Here is a 15,156-nt window from a genome sequence, read left to right as displayed (position 1 = left end):
CTTAAATATTTTTATTGCAATAAAATAGGTCATTTTGCCTCAAGGTGTCCGAAAAGGGTTCCTAAGTCAAAACCTATTAGACATAGATTTTAGAAGAGATGTTATTATGTTGTTGATTGAGGTGTGACAAATGGTAAATATTATAAAGGAGCTATAAGTGATAATGAATGGGTATTTATTTCTATCAAGGAAGATGATCTAATGCATACTGACTCTGCTAGCTGCATGAATGTGGAAAGAGCTTTGGCCACACAAGATGAAGAGAAAGATAAATGGGCGATTGATAGAAGATGCTCTCATCATATGATGGGTGATAAGACTAAGTTTGTGAGTTTGGAAAAGTATGAAGGTAGCATTGTGAATTTTGGTGATGATAAAGTTGGTATAATCCATGGTAGAGTATCTATTTCTCTTGATGGTAAGAACAATATTGATGATGTCTTGTATGTAGAAGGTCTAAAGCATAATCTCTTAAGTGTTGGATAGATGGTTGACAAGGGATATTATCTTCAATTCAAGAATGACAAGTGTAGAATCTTGGGTAGTTCTAGAATTGAGATTGCATTTGGTATAAAGATTAAAGGTAATATCTTCCATTTAAATAGTGCTGGTAAAAGATGTTCGATTGCTCAGGTTGATGAAATTTGGTTGTGGCAAAGAAGAATATGCTATGTGAACTTTGATAATATTGTTAAGATAAGTCCTACTTAGGTTGTGAGAGATATACCTAGGTTGATGAAACATACTAACAATATGTGCAAGGAATGTTGGTTAGGGAAACAAACCAAAATTACTTTCAAGAGTAAGAAGCATTGTTCAAGTGGATTATTGGATCTTGTGCATACTGATTTGTGTGGTCCTTCTAGAGTCAAAATTTGATAACGAGACAGATATTTCATGTTGCCAATTGATGATTATTTTAGGATGATGTGGGTTACTTTCTTGAGGGAGAAGTCTGAGGCTCTAAACAAGTTTAAGATTTTCAAAGCTATGGTTGAGACAGAGACAGGTTTGAAGTTGAAGTGTCTGATTACTAATAGAGGTGGTGAATGTAAGGAAGTCAAGTAGTAGAACAACTTCCTACACTAACCTTGAGAGGAGGATAATGCAAAAACTTTTACAAATCATCACAACAGTTACATAAAATAGAAATAGATATAATAACATTCAAACCATAACACAGTGATTTACGTGGGGAAAGCCCTTTTGGGAGAAAAAGCCCACACTCCAAAAGTCATCCAATATATTATTCAGTAATCAAAATAGATTACAATATACTTGTAGAGAAAGATATTCACAGGAGTACCACTAATCATAGATTCAGAGGTAACTAAATAGCTTTAAGACTCCTACACAACCTCTATCTCACACACCTCATATATATAGGAGATACAATATAAGAAATCGTCAAACGGTATTACAAAACCATGGGCTAAAACCACCCAATAAGGTGTAGCCAACCTTATCTCCCTTCTAGATACCCTATGATGTGTCCCTCTCTTTTTACAACTCATTTATATGTCTGACGTATTTTATATTTCCTATTTCAGGAGTACAAACTTTCAGAGGCCATAACTTGAGAACTGTGTGTCCTATTAATGAACCGTTTGAAGCTTCAAAAAACTTGCAAAGTTCTCTATTACCTCATAAACATCTGTGCCATTTTCTCCCACTTTTTAGGGCATTTTGGGGCCTCTAAATTCCTCAAAATCAAATTTAAACCTTTCATTAGACCCCACCAAAATGGAAAATTTAATATCTTCAAAACTAGTTATGATCTTGTGATGTAACTTTACCGGAATGCTTATCTAGCCAACTAGAAGATTTAGGGAGAATTTTGCACCATTTTTTGCTCAAATGAAAACTTACTATAAATAGTAACCTCATGTAAATGCAAGGTTGAGACCATTTTCATAACAAATCTCCCACTTGTTGAACACCTTGCAAGAGAAAATGGAGTATCAACACAATGAATCAATTGCTAGGGAACACTAAGCCCATAGATTCCAAACACCATATGAACTTCTTTGTGCTCACAACCTTAGTTAAAGAATCTGCAACATTCATCAAATTTTCTACCTTAACCAACTTCACCCTGCCATCTTCGACCATATCTCTGACAAAATGATACTGAACATCAATGTGCTTGGTCTGGGTGTAAAATATCGGGTTCTTAGCTAGGTAGATCACACTCTTACTGTCACAATAAATTGTCACAACTTGTTTTATTCCAATGTCTTAACACATTCTCTTAAGCCAAATGGCCTCTTTACAAGGATGAGTAGCTTTCATATACTCTGCTTCAGTAGTGGACATATCAACCACAACCTATCGCTTACTAATCCAACTAATTGCACCACCAAATAAAGTAAACACATAAGCATTGGTGGATCTTCTACTATCAATATCACCTGCCTAGTCTGAATCCACATAAACATGAATATCAAGGTAAATCACATCTCCAACTGAATTACCATGATAAAAAAAAGAATACTCTGAGGTACCCTTCAAATATCTGAAAACTCTTTTGACTGCATCCAAATGAACTCTACCAGGATTAGACATATATCTGGATAGAACTCCCACTTCTTGGGCAATGTCTATTCTAGTACAGACCATAAAATACATCAAACTTCCAACTGCACTTTGGTAAGGCACTTTTCTCATGTCTTCCATCTCTGATGGGGATGTAGGAAAATCTACAACAGATAATTTCATTCCAACTGTAAAAGGAACACACAATGGTCTACAATCCTGCATTTTGAACCTTTGTAACACTGAATTCACATACTTACTCTAGCCTAGCCATATATTTCTGGTCACTCTATCTCTTTTAATTTTCATCCCAAGAATGTGTTTTGCAGCACCAAGATCTTTCATTTCAAATTTAGCAGTGAGCTGAGACTTTAGTTTTGAAATCATTCCTTTCCCTTTACCAATGAATAACATATCATGAACATACAAGACAATGTACAGGAAATGATCACCAACATATTTATAATAAACACAGACATCTGATTTAGAATGCTCAAATCCCAGACTCAACACATATGTATCAAATTTCTGGTAATGCATCCTACAACTCTGTTTGAGGTCATACAAAGATTTCCTTAATTTACAGACATAATTACTTTTACCTTTCACCACATAGTGCTCTGATTGTGTCATATAAATATCCTCCTCCAAATCCCCATGAAGGAAAGCAGTTCTCACATCCATTTGTTCAACCTCTAAATCATAAGCAATAGCAATAGAAATAAAAAATCTAATGGATGTTGATGGCACCTTCAAATTTTTAAAGAAAATTCAAGGTGGCTATTTTAAAATTTGCTAAGGCATGAAAAGGTACACCACTAAAACCTATTTGAGTAGGCCTTCTTTGAGAGCTAATAAGTTGGTATCTAGTAAGCTTCATGAGCAATCACTTTGGGAATATGTTGGACACATTTCATTAAGTCCATATATCAATCTGCAATCCCCTATAGTTAGTTTTGACATGTTTTTGATGCACCTACTTTTAGGGGTTTGCACAAATCTGCATGTTGCATGTTTCCATAAAAGCCTAAGTAGCCTACTTTAGAGGCTTATATCTTGCACCCTGATGATTTTCATGAGGAAATTATTGTTCCCTTGTGTTCCCTACAAATTTGTGTACTCCTCTGCTCATTTTTTAGATTCCCAAGTCTTCATTTGACTTATTTTCCAAGGTCAAATCTTTTGCAAATTGTTAATTTCTGCACTTTGCATAGTGAAATGTGTTTCAGGGAGGCTCACTTTTAGCATTAATATCTTTCACCCAAATGATCATTTCATCAAACCAATTGATTCTTGTGTTTCTTTGTAGTGAAATGAGCCTATATGCCAAGTTTCAATTATTCATGATGTGATTTGATGTCTTTTCAAAATTAATTTGAAATAGGGTTTGAGAAAGTTTTAATAGGTTTCAGTGCAGAAACAACTAAGTTACTAGGTTTGGAAATTTAAATCTCACACCTCGAGCATATTAAAGAAAAATGGTTTTACATGGTGATTCTTAGTATATTAGACTGTATGCCTGTCATATGGCATGGTCTCAAGTGGCCATTTGAGCGGTTTTTGAAGATGGTTTCTAGGGCTACAAAGGTGGTTTTGGTCAGTTTTGCAAAGTGTTGAAAATTTGTTTCCAGTGATCAAATTGTGTAAATTGCTGACCCAGATGAGTTTTGAAGTGTTTTCAGATAAATTCCATGGTGCAGTTGTTTGAGAACGGATTTTTTTTTATGTCGGGCCCATATCGGGACCCGACATCCCTCATAAGGAGCAATTATCATATGATTAGTTCTATTTTTCTTATTTATACATTATATTTTAAATAATTTATAAATATAAATGAAAGGAAAAATAAAACATTTCAAATGTTGCTCCACGTTATGCATCCAAATACTCAAGGTGGGCCCTGGGATGAATAAAAGAAAATCAAAATCAAATACATAAAGCGCAAGTAATTAAATATATTTTTTAAGGAAAATTAAAAAATTTACCATGCATTGCAAGGTTAATTTTCTTGCATCTTCCATTGAATATGTGCTATCTCGTAACCTCGCAATGAGAAGAAGCGAGGTCATTATTCATCGCGGTATTGTGGTGAAGAGGGGATGTGCCATAATTTCTCTACATGGGCTAGGGTTTTTTTTTGTCGCCTTTTAGAGTATGGTTTCCATTCGAGGGATGTTGTGAGTTGCAACGCTTGGCAAAAGGAATCAGAAATGGGGAAGCATCATACAACATATGAATTGAAAGTTTCAGAATCTCTAGAGTTGTATCTCTCAAAGCACACATAAGATAGAGAATTTTTGTATGATGTTATAATTTTCCAATCCAAAATATGGTCATCCATCTACGCATAAAGGAAATCTATCAAACATTATTGATAGTACATTTTTAAAACATAGAAGCATAAATGCAACATATAGACATGATCGCTAGGAGAGTTTGGTCTGATGCTTTAGTTGCAATATGCCCTGAACATATGCAAAACGTGGAAGCCTTGATTGCAAGGTCACATATAATATGGATTTGTTAAAATGACTTTTGAAAGTTTTGAAGAACCACAATTATGAAGCCATATTCCATAGTTGATGCTAGGTTTATAACTTCGCTTGTGCGCACCATAGAAAGAAAAGTTTCAGAGTAGATAGCGACATCCACCGAAGTGTGGATATGATCAAATAGCATTATGGTTGACTGTAGTGTTGGATATGGAGGCATAGAGCATCGAGTAAGGAAGCATGTATGTAAGACAGGTTAATTTCTCAGAGTTCCTCATAGAAATGTGGTTTCAAAATGTAATGATTTGAATAAAATGCGATATCATAGCGTTTTCCCTTCCTTGCTAGTGATGCCATCTTGTGGAGCACAATGGTTGTAAAAAAGTGCAAGATTAATTTTTTGGATATGGAGAAGATAAATTTGTTGAAGAAAACATTAAAATTTTATGGTAAATGGAGAGATTGTAAGGGTGATTATTCATTGGACAAATATTGTTGATAGAGGTGAAAGAATTTTCACTCAAGAAGTAAAGTGTTGTGCAAAAAAGTATTTTATAGTGAGAGATATTTACAACGGATGATAAATAGATAAATATTTCTAGCGAACTAGCAAAATGATACAAAGGGTGATATTCTTAGTTGAGAGTCAAAAGGTAAAATGTGGGAGTGATTTTTTTTACTCAGAGAGTAAAGTTTCCTAAGAGGTGAATAATATAGTGTAATGTAGGGCAAGGATGAATTATTTTGCATATGGAAAGCACAAAAGTCAATCACAAATAAAATGTAAGCTGCAAATACATTTTCATCAACTAGAATTTATATTCACCTGAAAGACTGTGGGGTAAAAGAAGAGATAAAAATTTATGTTGTAAACATGAGAATCCCCTTCTCAAGGACATTAAAATGTTTTACTCAGAAAGCATAGTGGTTAAAAATGAGAGGAAAAAGGGGATTCAAATACAAGTGAAAGGCAAATTAGAGGAGAGGTTGTATTAGTAAAAGTGTTACAACAGGTTCTATTTTGCCAGATGTCACATGGAATATAGAGAAAGGACAAAATGTTGTTGTTTACTATATTCATAATGTGAGATAATTTGCACAGGTCCTATTTGATGGGAAATATATTTTCATCTGCAAATAAAGTTAAAACTGTTATAAGAAATATTTTCAAGAAAAAAGTGCTTTCACGGGAAAGCAAGAGTACTCAACAAGGGAATATTTTCAGTTGGAAGATATTTTGGAAAGTGCAGATCATGTTGTTGGTTAGACAAGGAATGTTTTTCAGTTGCAAATAGATGATAGAAGGAGGACATATGGAAAGTGTATATCAGTGATGGAGAAGGGACATGTGGCTGCATCACAACAAATTCTGAATTTCTTCTCTTCTATTAATTCTCCCTTCTTCTCTATTGTACGGGTTCTAAACTTTTGTAAGGGAGTTGTTTTTAAATAGAATTAGTGTAGAATCTAAAGGTCATAGATAAAACTAGTTGACTGTAAATTTGTGATTCCATAAATGAATATTAACTAGTTTATATGTTTAGAGTTTAATGTTGAGGACTATCTCCAAAATTATGTACTCATTTTCATTTGAATAAAAAACATCAAGGATGTTCTGAGTTCATCATTTCATATTTCATGAAATGTGTTTGTTGTTTGCTACTTTCTTCCAAAGGGAGAATTAAACTGTTTCGAACAGCTTGCAGTGTTTTTAGTAGATAATTGGGATCTATAAGAAGAATTTTGTAATACAAAGAGCAAATCTATTAATGTAAGGTATTAATAAAGAAAAGATCTACTGGTTATGTTATATTCACTAATGGAGTTATGTTTGCTTTCTCTTGTTTGACTCTATTCCCTGGGATAAGCACTGATATATGGTGGGTTCTTTTCATTTTCAAAATACATTAAACACCCATATATTACTTTATTTTCTTTGTTATTTGGAAGTGGGTCTGTGTATTTTCTTCCATCTCATGCTCCAAAGTTGGTTGAGGATCACTGAGAATTAGCCATTCTTTAGAATTCTTGAGCCTTTTTATGAGATTATCTACTACTTTTTCAATGTTGAATTTTTATTGCCATTTGCATGTATGGTGTAGATGTTGTTAGTGCATTAAGGGATCACCCTCCCTGGTTTTGCAAACCCTAAAGTGCAGAAGGGTTTCATATTGTACTTGTGAAAAAGGGTGAATGATGGAGAGATTAAGAGGAAATCTTTTCTTCCCTCCGAGGAGAGATGAAATTTTCACTACGAATTTCCCTTCAAACACCTTATTCACGTTACATTTAAAAGAGGGGGAATTCACTAGATCCAATCTCTTAGGGAAGAGATTGAATACTAAATGAATTGATAATGGGATAGAAATGATAAGATAACCCCTCTTTTAGAATGGAAAAATGATTGAATTATGTTAAGTGTAAAAGTAGAAAAGAACTGATTATAACTCGAGATAGAAGCGTGAGATGAAGCTATCCACCTGGATTTGGCTATAATATTTTGAGATGAAGTTTCCCTGCAAATTTGAGGAAAAGTTGTCGGGACCATGCTAAAAGTGTCCACGGTCATCCGAAAAATACGCAAAACAAAAGGGTTTTTCTACCTTTACAAATAGAGTCCAAATCTATAAACACAGTTGTGCACCTGCAACCTACACAGAAAAGAGAGGGAAAGGGATTGGGATTGGGGGTTTACCTTCAGGTCAAACCCCCATTTTGGAATTAACCAAATGATGAAAAAAAGTACTTGCAAGTAAATGTAAATGAAAGACCGAAATGTAAGTCACCTCAAGGGAGGTTGTAGATAGAATGAGGGTAGATCTGCTTGTATTGAATTGAATGTTGAAAGGGATCTCCTCTTCAATGGTTGAATCCTTGATGTGAATGCAACACCTAGCCTTGAAGGAAGACTTGAGAATGCTCAATTCTGGAAAGGAATTCTTGAAATCATGTAAACTTCCCACTCATCTAGCTTATGCAAGTGAGATCTGAGCAAAGAACCACCTCGACCATCAGGTCGATAACCACCCTACATAGAGCAATCAAAACTCAATGACCATTGCAAATTCAAATGTCCATCATTGATCTAAGAGATTCACGCAAAGATGGACGTGCAAGATCTCTCCACATAGGCATCCAATAGGCCCTATCGGTGATTAAAACATGGCAGTCAGATTGGGCCTTTATGAAAATCCGATGGTCGTAAATGGCTGACATGGAACCTCGAGTCCATGCTTCCCTACTGTGTTTGATCACTGTGCAACTCTGCATACCACATGGGATAACATTCTAAGCCTGCTGCTTTGGTGCATTCTTATCCTGCGACCTCTTTTTACTATCTGCTCAACCTTGTGGGATAATCCTTCTCTTTGTTTCTACTTTGTTTCTTATCTTGGGAGCTCCTTTGAACTCTCTTCTTCCCTCATGGGATAAGAACTCTTTGTTTCTACTTTGTTTCTTTTATCCCGCGTGTTGTTGTTGTTACCTTTTGTAACCTCGCGAGACAAGCCATGCATGCTCTTGTTTGTTTGCTTATCCCACGAGTCCTTCTATGTCTTTTTTTTACCTCAACAGATAAGAGAGGCCGACCCTCTTCTTAATCAGGTCTTATCTTGTGAGTTTTCCTTGTTGTTCTTTGCACCCTACAGGATAAGAAAAAACACACCTTCACCTTTGTTACTTCTTATCCTGCAGCATCATTTATGTCCTCGCAACTCCCTGCGGCATAGGGGAAAACACCTATGATCGGTAAGAGGAAAGGGGAAACCATCCTAATAATGACAAGGATCCCTCCATGATGCAGAGCATCATTTCAAAACCAACTTTCATACCTATAAATGGCACAACTTCTATCAAATATGACAAAACAACTCAGGACAACTTGTTTTAAGGCAACAATTTCACATTGACCAACACATTACTTGGATTCATACTCAAGGTTCTTAATCCACTTATGCAAAAATATTCACAATACAACCTTTAACCATTCATGGTGTCATTCAAATTTGGATGGAAATCACAAAGTTCATTCACTGTAGTAGCAACAAGACTTCTTGTCGTGACAACTTGTATGGAAACTGTCAACAAAAGTCTTGTTTAGGCTTCTTGTTTTATCCAAACACTATACCACCATAGTGTGATTGTTTTAACATATTACATACTATCTCCAAGTGCCTTCCATAGCCATACATAACCTGTATTCATGAGTATATATGCAAAGAACTGAAAGTACACTGTCCAATACCAAGGAACAAGAAAATATAGTCATGTACAGTCGTTAATAAATTTTTATATATTGCTCACAGAGCCAATCGCTCTAGTTGGATTGTATATTTCAGAGATACAAAACTTTTGTCCAAATTATAGCCCAATCCAATGGCTGAATCAAAAGTTATGGCGATATTTCTAAAACTAGTTACCTAGGTCAGGGGTTTGGCAGTTACAAACGGTTTTGATAAAAAACAATGTAGCTTACTCAAATATTCATGAAAATAAATGCCACATGAACCAAATGAAAGAAGAGACTTATTTATAACTTAAATCATCATTAATACAATGTTTCCAGGCCATACTAGACTGTACAGGCTTGGAAATAGCAAGGAATGCTTCTAAAACCACAAAATTAGAGTTTGAAAATAGCTCAAATATGAAATGAAAATGCTTTCTATTGCTCTCCTCTCCCTTTGGTTTGAGTTACAAGGAATTATATAGATTTTTTCAATCCCAAAACTGATTAAGACCTCCTAACTACCTTCTACAACCAACTATGATCGTTGGTGTTCCTTTCATTATGCATATTTTGAAAAGTTGTTAAGACAACTTTTTGGCAGCTTAGAAATATTTTGTGATTTTCCACTAAATGACTCAAACCTTATGCCAAATACATTTAAATGACCTTAATAGGCCTTACAACCATGAAATAGACCATTTCCTTTCTTGACCTTATACCGTAATTAACCCATATGACAATTTTTACACCAAGGTTACAAATTACATGAAATAAAGTTAAACACATTAAAATGAAGTCTTCAACACCTTGATGGACCTTCTACATGCTTAATCACCTTCAATACTTGATTTAGCCTCCTCTTGAAGCCTCTGAACAAGGTGCTCCTACACCATACTGCCAACCTTGAAAGCTTTCCATCTCTCTTGGAAATATAGAACAACAACACAGTCTTGCCTTGATGCCTTTGTCTTCTTTCTTTTGTCTTCTACTTCAATCAAAACTCCCATCAATGGAGTTCATATTGGTTGCTCCTCAAGATGCTGCTCCAAACATAATTCCACCCTCAATGCTGCACCAAACTCGCCAACTACTTTGCCTCACCCAGGAGTCCTTTCCTTGCCTCTCTCCCCAAGTCTTTTGGCAACCCACTAGACCTCCTTCATAGGCCCCTTGGACCATCTCCTATGGCCCCATGATAGACCTTCATGTCTGCCTACTTGCAGCTAGTGGATATACATCTGCAACCACAACCATTAGCAAACCAAAATACCAATCACTTGCTCAGCCTAGACCTTTTGCTGAGCTCTGATACCAATTTGATGCAGAGCATCATTTCAAAACCAACTTTCATACCTATAAGTGGCACAACTTCTATCAAATATGACAAAACAACTCAAGACAACTTGTTTTAAGGCAACAATTTCACATTGACCAACACATTACTTGGATTCATACTCAAGGTTCTTAATCCACTTCCTCAACAATATTCACAATACAACCTTTAACCGTTCATGTTGTCATTCACATTTGGATGGCAATCACAAAGTTCACTCACTGTAGTAGCAACAAGACTTCTTGTCATGACAACTTGTATGGAAACTATCAACAAAAATCTTGTTTAGGCTTCTTGTTTTATCCAAACACTATACCACCATAGTGTGATTGTTTTAACATATTCCATACTATCTCCAAGTGCCTTCGACATCCATACATAACTTGCATTCATGAGTATATATGCAAAGAACTGAAAGTACACAGTCCAATACCAGGGAACAAGAAAATACAGTCATGTACAGTCGTTAATAACTTTTTATATATTGCTCACAGAGCCAATCGCTCTGGTTGGATTGTATATTTCAGAGATACAAAACTTTTGTCCAAATTATAGCCTGATCCAACAGCTGAATCAAAAGTTATGGCGATATTTCTAAAACTAGTTACCTAGGTCAGGGGTTTGGCAGTTACAAACGGTTTTGATAAAAAACAATGTAGCTTACTCAAATATTCATGAAAATAAATGCCACATGAACCAAATGAAAGAAGAGACTTATTTATAACTTAAATCATCATTAATACAATGTTTCCAGGCCATACTAGACTGTACAGGCTTGGAAATAGCAAGGAATGCTTCTAAAACCACAAAATTAGAGTTTGAAAATAGCTCAAATATGAAATGAAAATGCTTTCTATTGCTCTCCTCTCCCTTTGGTTTGAGTTACAAGGAATTATATAGATTTTTTCAATCCCAAAACTGATTAAGACCTCCTAACTACCTTCTACAACCAACTATGATCGTTGGTGTTCCTTTCATTATGCATATTTTGAAAAGTTGTTAAGACAACTTTTTGGCAGCTTAGAAATATTTTGTGATTTTCCACTAAATGACTCAAACCTTATGCCAAATACATTTAAATGACCTTAATAGGCCTTACAACCATGAAATAGACCATTTCCTTTCTTGACCTTATACCGTAATTAACCCATATGACAATTTTTACACCAAGGTTACAAATTACATGAAATAAAGTTAAACACATTAAAATGAAGTCTTCAACACCTTGATGGACCTTCTACATGCTTAATCACCTTCAATACTTGATTTAGCCTCCTCTTGAAGCCTCTGAACAAGGTGCTCCTACACCATACTGCCAACCTTGAAAGCTTTCCATCTCTCTTGGAAATATAGAACAACAACACAGTCTTGCCTTGATGCCTTTGTCTTCTTTCTTTTGTCTTCTACTTCAATCAAAACTCCCATCAATGGAGTTCATATTGGTTGCTCCTCAAGATGCTGCTCCAAACATAATTCCACCCTCAATGCTGCACCAAACTCGCCAACTACTTTGCCTCACCCAGGAGTCCTTTCCTTGCCTCTCTCCCCAAGTCTTTTGGCAACCCACTAGACCTCCTTCATAGGCCCCTTGGACCATCTCCTATGGCCCCATGATAGACCTTCATGTCTGCCTACTTGCAGCTAGTGGATATACATCTGCAACCACAACCATTAGCAAACCAAAATACCAATCACTTGCTCAGCCTAGACCTTTTGCTGAGCTCTGATACCAATTTGATGCAGAGCATCATTTCAAAACCAACTTTCATACCTATAAGTGGCACAACTTCTATCAAATATGACAAAACAACTCAAGACAACTTGTTTTAAGGCAACAATTTCACATTGACCAACACATTACTTGGATTCATACTCAAGGTTCTTAATCCACTTCCTCAACAATATTCACAATACAACCTTTAACCGTTCATGTTGTCATTCACATTTGGATGGCAATCACAAAGTTCACTCACTGTAGTAGCAACAAGACTTCTTGTCATGACAACTTGTATGGAAACTATCAACAAAAATCTTGTTTAGGCTTCTTGTTTTATCCAAACACTATACCACCATAGTGTGATTGTTTTAACATATTCCATACTATCTCCAAGTGCCTTCGACATCCATACATAACTTGCATTCATGAGTATATATGCAAAGAACTGAAAGTACACAGTCCAATACCAGGGAACAAGAAAATACAGTCATGTACAGTCGTTAATAACTTTTTATATATTGCTCACAGAGCCAATCGCTCTGGTTGGATTTTATATTTCAGAGATATGAAACTTTTGTCCAAATTATAGCCTGATCCAACAGCTGAATCAAAAGTTATGGCGATATTTCTAAAACTGGTTACCTAGGTCAGGGGTCTGGCAGTTACAAGCGGTTTTGACAAAAAACAATGTAGCTTACTCAAATCTTCATGAAAATAAATGTCACATGAACCAAATGAAAGAAGAGACTTATTTATAACTTAAATCATCATTAATACAATGTTTCCAGGCCGTACTAGACTGTACAGGCTTGGAAATAGCAAGGAATGCTTCTAAAACCACAAAATTAGAGTTTGAAAATAGCTCAAATATGAAATGAAAATGCTTTCTATTGCTCTCCTCTCCCTTTGGTTCAAGTTACAAGGAATTATATAGATTTTTTCAATCCCAAAACTGATTAATACCTCCTAACTACCTTCTACAACCAACTATGATCGTTGGTGTTCCTTTCATTATGCATATTTTGAAAAGTTGTTAAGACAACTTTTTGACAGCTTAGAAATATTTTGTGATTTTCCACTAAATGACTCAAACCTTATGCCAAATACATTTAAATTACCTTAATAGGCCTTACAACCATGAAATAGACCATTTCCTTTCTTGACCTTATACCATAATTAACCCATATGACAATTTTTACACCAAGGTTACAAATTACATGAAATGAAGTTAAACACATTAAAATGGAGTCTTCAACACCTTGATGGACCTTCTACATGCTTAATCACCTTCAATACTTGATTTATCCTCCTCTTGAAGCCTCTGAACAAGGTGCTCCTGCACCACTCCAGCTAGTTGAAACTAAGTGAGTTGACCGGCGGACTCGGTCAACTCAAAAAAAGAACGGGTGCCCACCTGCCTCACTTTTCCTTTTTAATTTTTCTTATCCCGCGTGGTCTCTATTGTATCCACTTATCTCCATGGGATAAGAATTTGTAGCTTGATGTTTAATTTCTTATCTCGTGTGACCTTATCTCGCGAGACATCCCTATTGAGGTTGGCACAAATATTGCCAACAAAAATATCTTAATAGTTAAAACCTAAATCGAATTTTGACTATTGCTAATACTAGTAATGGCTCAACCATGTAGAAATTCTAATGAGATTCGAGGCATTTAATCACTAGCCATTATAATGGTACAAAAGTGACCTTGCAAAGGGAAGAACTATGTTCCCTTGAGAGTCAATTTCACAACATGCATTCAGATATCTCCAACTAATGAAACTAGTGAAGATATCTAATTAGAGAAATTGAAAGAGAAGACATAGAAGGTATTCGGTATAATTCTGAGCGTCTTAGTCAAGGATTCTAGTGCGGCGTAGAGACGTTTGCATGACATGTTGTAATATCATACAGACCGTGAACAAAAAAGACTTAGAAACACAAAAAAACAACTCTATGTTTTGATTAACTTGCGAAATATAGAAGTTAAAGTTGTAGCAACAAATGTTAGAAGATAAATACAAATAGAAATGAATATGACTAAAATAAATAAAACAAAAGCAAACCCTCATGCATTTCAATTCTTTTAGTAAACTTGCACACATGAAGAAGAGGTTTGGGGTTGTTTGGAGACTTGCCTTAAATCAAGTCCCTATTTTGGTGTTTCCACCTCCATAGTAGCCAGATAGATAGATAGATAACTATATATAAATAGAAAATATAAGTGTTTTGACAAATAAGGAATGTGATAAATCCCATGATGCTCAAAGACAAAGGAGAGATAGAAAGATATTACTATCAAGGCTTGAGAAATCCAAGAGAGATGCAAAGAGTATTGTGAGAACTTGAGAGTGCAATAGAAAACTAGAGATTGCTATAGCAAGTGAGAGAGAGAGCCAAGAGAACTAGAGAGATTGTATGGAGGAGCTCACAAAGAGAGTGAGAGAGCTTGAATGGAAAGGAAAGATGGATCTAAAAGAGAGAAGAGGAGGGAAAAGAAATTCGACAAGTCGTTTAGAAGATTCTAAGCCATTTCCACTAACCAAGATAAGTGACAAGTTCCAAAATGTGTAGAACCAACATTTTAACGTTAAGATATTGAAAGACAAATGCATGATATGCAAATGTCCATGAGGCACACTAGTGTCTAAATGAATCATACTAAAAAAAAATTAGTGGCAAGAGAAAACTGTGGCTGACATGAAACAAAAGACAAAGGATAGCTATTGTAAAGGGTGTATTGAGCATCCTGAGAGGGAAAAAGGCTAATGCAAGGGCTAAAATGAGCCTACTAAAATTATAGGGGAATGGACACTAAAGTGGCTACAAAAGTGTAGGTAGAATTGCAA

Source organism: Cryptomeria japonica, chromosome 9 (genome assembly GCF_030272615.1).
Source record: "Cryptomeria japonica chromosome 9, Sugi_1.0, whole genome shotgun sequence".
NCBI classification, from domain to species: Eukaryota; Viridiplantae; Streptophyta; class Pinopsida; order Cupressales; family Cupressaceae; genus Cryptomeria; species Cryptomeria japonica.
The sequence above is the reverse complement of the archived record's forward strand: the minus strand, read 5'-3'. Positions refer to the sequence as shown.